Source organism: Siphateles boraxobius, unplaced genomic scaffold (genome assembly GCF_051911475.1).
Source record: "Siphateles boraxobius isolate OS27281-9 unplaced genomic scaffold, OSU_SipBor_1 208, whole genome shotgun sequence".
Lineage (NCBI taxonomy): Eukaryota > Metazoa > Chordata > Actinopteri > Cypriniformes > Leuciscidae > Siphateles > Siphateles boraxobius.
This window is the reverse complement of record NW_027508820.1, coordinates 600,001-605,000: the sequence shown is the minus strand read 5'-3', so window position 1 is coordinate 605,000 and position 5,000 is coordinate 600,001. Positions and strand designations below refer to the sequence as shown.

At 38.1% G+C, this 5,000-nt stretch overlaps 1 non-coding gene across 1 annotated transcript; it reads right to left on the bottom strand.

Annotated features, from left to right (window-relative positions):
* Positions 1–4,875: 4,875 nt before the first annotated feature.
* Positions 4,876–4,994, bottom strand: LOC143745824 (5S ribosomal RNA). Its single transcript, XR_013206220.1, has one exon. It is a non-coding gene; the product is annotated as a 5S ribosomal RNA (ribosomal RNA).
* Positions 4,995–5,000: the final 6 nt, after the last annotated feature.

Below are 5,000 nucleotides of genomic sequence, written 5' to 3'. Positions count from 1 at the left end.
ACACAGTCATATATTGCCCTATTTGGTAAGAACCCCTTCACATATTCATATGCCATATCTTTTACTTTTCTAATACCCGCTCTCATGAACAATCTATTGTAAAGCATTTTCCCTCCTAACCTTACTTTTGGATTCAAGAAAATTGGCTGATGATGCACTTGATTTATATTCTCACATTCATATCCCACATTCACTACAAACTCAGACCATGCACTAAAGACTTCCTGATAAAATAATGGCATCTTTTCAATCATTGGTTTTTTTAAGGCCATGAACAATCCTTCCTCACCACATCCTGCACTTTTATCTAAGTAATTTCTCATATAACCCTTCCATCCATACTCTACTTTATCATATAGATATTTTTTTATCGCTTTCACTCTTATTGCCTTTCTTTTAACTTCTAAATCAATCAACTTCAAGCCTCCCTCCTTATAATCCGCTATTAGAGTTTTTGCTGATATTCTAACTCCTTTACCTCCCCACAAAAAAATATTCACTGTCTCTTTAATTCCATTCAACACCCAATTTGGTAGGTCTATTACCCCCATCACATAGTTACATTTTGTAAGCAATAATGAATTAGCTACTACTACTTTGCCTCTTAATCTTAACTCCCTTAGTCTCCAAAATTGTAAAACTTGTTTAATTTTATTTAATATTCCTGTCCACGTAGCATCTCTAGCTTCTTTTACATTTACTCCTATGTTTACACCTAGAATCTTCAAATACTCTGTAGTTATTTTAAAGGGAGTGTCTGACCCTTTTATATCCACACCTCCTATACTCATTATTTCGGATTTATCTACATTTATTTTTGCACCTGACGCTTTTCCGTATGTTCCCATATGTTCCCTTATTCTATTTATACTCTCTATGTCCTTAACTGTAAATGTGGTATCATCTGCATACTGATGAATAATGCTGACTCCCCCATAGGGTATTTGAATTCCTCTTATTTCTTTATCTCCTTTAATCAGTGTTGCCAAAGGCTCTGCTGTTATTGAGTATAGCAATGGCGACAATGGACATCCTTGCCTAACTGACCTCTCTAAAGGAAAAGGGTCAGTTAACACCCCATTAATTTTCACACAACTCTTAGCATTATCATATACTAACTTTATCCACCTTAGAATCCTCTCCCCAAATCCAAATCTTCTCATTGTTTGCTCCATGAAGCTGTGCTCTACCCTATCAAACGCCTTATTTAAATCCATCGATAAAATCAAACCGCCCTCTCCATCCTTTCCCATGCTTTCTACTACATCCCTTATTGTACTAATTGTGTCTGTGATATCTCTTCCCATTATGCTGTATGCTTGATTTGGTGATATTATTGTCCCTACTACCTTTTTTATTCTATTAGCTAATACTTTTGTTAAAATTTTATAGTCTGTGTTTAAAAGACTCAATGGTCTATAATTTTCCAACTTAAGTGGACTCCCCTTATTTTTGTACAAGATGGTGATTACTCCTAAACCCATTGATTGTGGCATTTCCCCTCTCTCTTCCATACTCTTATAGAGCTTCCACAATATTGGTGCTATAATATCAACAAAAGTCTTATAAAATTCATGTATTAGACCGTCTGCACCTGGGCTTTTATTCGGTTTTGTTTGCTCTATTGCTTCTTTTATTTCTTCAATCCTTATATCTCTTTCACACATACTTTTATCCTCTTCATTTAACCTAGCACTTACAGTATTTAAAACCTCATCCACACAGTCCTGTTTTACACCTTCTTTCTTAAATAATTCTCTATAAAACGACTCTACTACTCTTATTATCTCCACATAATCAGTTACTTTTATCCCTTTTTCATTTTCCAACTCAAAAATATGATTTTTCCTCTGCTTTTTTTTCTCTAAGTTCAGAAAGAACTTTGTACTCCTTTCTCCCTCTAAAGCATACTGTGCCCTACTCCTTACTATTGCACCCTTACTTTTTTCTTTTTCATATTCCTCCATCTCTGCTTTTATCTTCAAAAAACATTCTTTTCCGTGCTTAGGATCCCTATCTATTTTCTCTGCTTCCTTCTTTAATGCATTTTCCATTGCTTCTACTTTACTCCTCCTCATGAAATCCCTTTGTTTTGAATATCTAACACTTCTTTTTTTTATTTTTGCTTTCATTATTTCCCACCATTCACACACATTTTCATTAAACAATGGGTTTGCCATTTCATACCTTATACATTTGCTGATATTTTCTTTATATGCCTTTTCCTTTAGCAGAGATGCATTCAAACACCACACTCCCCCACCTCTCTCTTCCGTATTTACACCGAACTTAACTGTCATAGCAGCATGGTCACTTATTCCTATAAACTTATATTTCACATTTTTCACGTATCCTAACATTTCCCTTTTAATTAAACATAAATCTATTCGGCTTTGCTTCAAACTCCCCATCACCATTTGCCTTCTAGAAAACTCTCTTTTATAAGGATTTTCCTCTCTCCAAGCATCAACTATATCCTCGCTCATCATCCATTCATTTAAATATTTCCTAGACACATCTGATTTAAAATTTGCACTACTTGATGCATCTAGTCTTGTGCACCAAACATTGAAGTCTCCCATTACTATAAATTTCCCTTTACATAACGGCTTAATTTCTTTGAAGACTTCTTTTCTTTCAGTTTCTACATTAGGCGCGTAAACATTTATCAACCTAAGTAGCTCATTGTGAAACATAAAATCTATTACTAACAATCTTCCTTTACCATCTTTATAAATTTGTTGTACATTATACACTCTATCCCTCTTTATCAAAATCGCCACACCACAAGCTTTTTGATTTCCATGGTTTACAAAAATGTCATCTTCCCACTCTTTTTTTATATTTCCCATTATTTCTTCCGACCAATGCGTCTCTTGTAAACATATTATGTCTACTTTAAGCACTCCCTTCACCTTCTCAAACTTGTTTACATCTCTTAGTCCATTGGCGTTCAAGCATGCAATATTCATAACGCCACACATAATATATATTATAGTTTTAAGGAATCTCAAACTCATTTCAGTAAATCCAATTCCTTACTTTTTTGCAGTATGCTCCTCCTTCCCATTTTTCTTTCTTTTCTTCTTTATGCTCTTTTCCTCACTTGTGTCCATTTCCTCCTCCACGTTTAATGCTGGGTTCTCTGACATCTCCTTTTCTCCCCTCCCTCCTTCATCCTTCTCCTTCATACTTTTTGCACCTTGACTTTCACCATCACCTTTCGATATCTCTCCATTGTCTTCTTCGCTCTCCCGTTCTTTCAATATTTTTGCTTTTCCGTCTCTTAAATGTGTCCCTTCATCTAGTTCCAGAACTTTATTTTTTCCTCCTCTTTCTCTCTGCCATAGTCCTGAGACCGCTTCCTCTCGACCACTCTCTCTCTCGGCAGCTCTCCGTTCTCCTTTTCCTTCTTTTTCGCACCAAGTGCCACTTCTCACCTCTTCTCCAGCCGCTACACCTTCCCCCTCCTCACTTTCCTCCTCCTCATCCACCTCGTAAAGATCTGATGGCTCACCTTCGATGCTCTCTTCTCCCATCTCCGCCGGCGTTTCACATACACACAGTCCATACCTCATCTGACACTCCTTGCAATTCCCCTCCTTACACTCCCGTGCGTAGTGTCCCTGCTTGTTGCACTTGAAGCACTTGAAGCTTGGGCAGTCTCTCACTATGTGCCCCGGTTGAATGCACAAGCGACAAACTTTCACCTGTCTGTCATGGATGACTCTGAAGTGCTCCGTACCTCCCATTGTGTCAAACTTTGTGGAATATGGCAAGGATTTGACCGTATCAGTGAACTTGACTTTTAAAAATCTGGTCCCATCCGCTATATCAGTCCCTGGCCACATTCTCCTCTTTATTCTTGAGACAGCCGTCACTCCCCATTCCGTTAGCTTTCTCATTATTTCCTCATCCTGGATGTACGTAGGCAGACCCAGGAATGAAACTACCATCTCAGTGCTGTTTATTTCTTTCGCCATGATTCTGCTCTGTTTTATCTTTAATCCATCCAATATTTTATCTTTTCCTTTCTCCTCCTCCATTGTTAGTTCATATTCCTTTGGAGTTTTGTACCTGCATCCGATGACCACTCCACATTCCTCTCTTACTTTCTTCAGCAGTTCCATCATGGTTATTCTGTCCTCTCCCTCTATCTCCACCAGCACTGTTAGTCTCTTCTCATAATTCCTTCTCCTTTGTTCATCTTCACCGCCATTTTCACTCACATTCCGCTTGTCCACTCCTCTTCCCTTTTCCATGTTGTCCGCTTGCAATCCCACCTCCACTGTGCCAGAAGTACTAATCCCCAAACAGCAGAAATGCCGTTTGGGGAGTAAATAACTCCACAAATTACAATTCCTTGTTTAATAAAGGGTTGTTTTAGCACAAAACTCAAAATATCTTCCAAACAAACACTCTCCACCTGTTCTCTCCACTGACTCTACCACTTCCTGCTTCCACTAGGGCGTGCCCAAGGTGGTATGGCCGTAAGCGAAAACAGCTGCCAAAATTGGGCTATTTAAAAGGTTAGACCATTAATGAAGAAAACTAAGAAGAACTTTTGAAAAAACTCAAACTCTTTCATACTCTCTGTAGAATCTCAGAGACTTTTAAAGGCTTTCTGAAGAAGCTCAGTGAGTCTTTTTTTTAAACTAAGAAGAACTTTTGAAAAAACTGAAACTCTTTCATGCTCTCTGAAGAATCTCAGAGACTTTTAAAGGCTTTCTGCAGAAGCTCAGTGAGTCTTTTTTTTTAAACTAAGAGGAACTTTTGAAAAAACTCAAACTCTTTCATGCTCTCTGAAGAATCTCAGAGACTTTTAAAGGCTTTCTGAAGAAGCTCAGGGACTCTTTTTTTTTTTTAAATCAAAAAAGCTTACAGCACCTGGTATTCCCAGGCGGTCTCCCATCCAAGTACTAACCAGGCCCGACCCTGCTTAGCTTCCGAGATCAGACGAGATCGGGCGTGACCAAGGTGGTATGGCCGTAAGCGAAAAC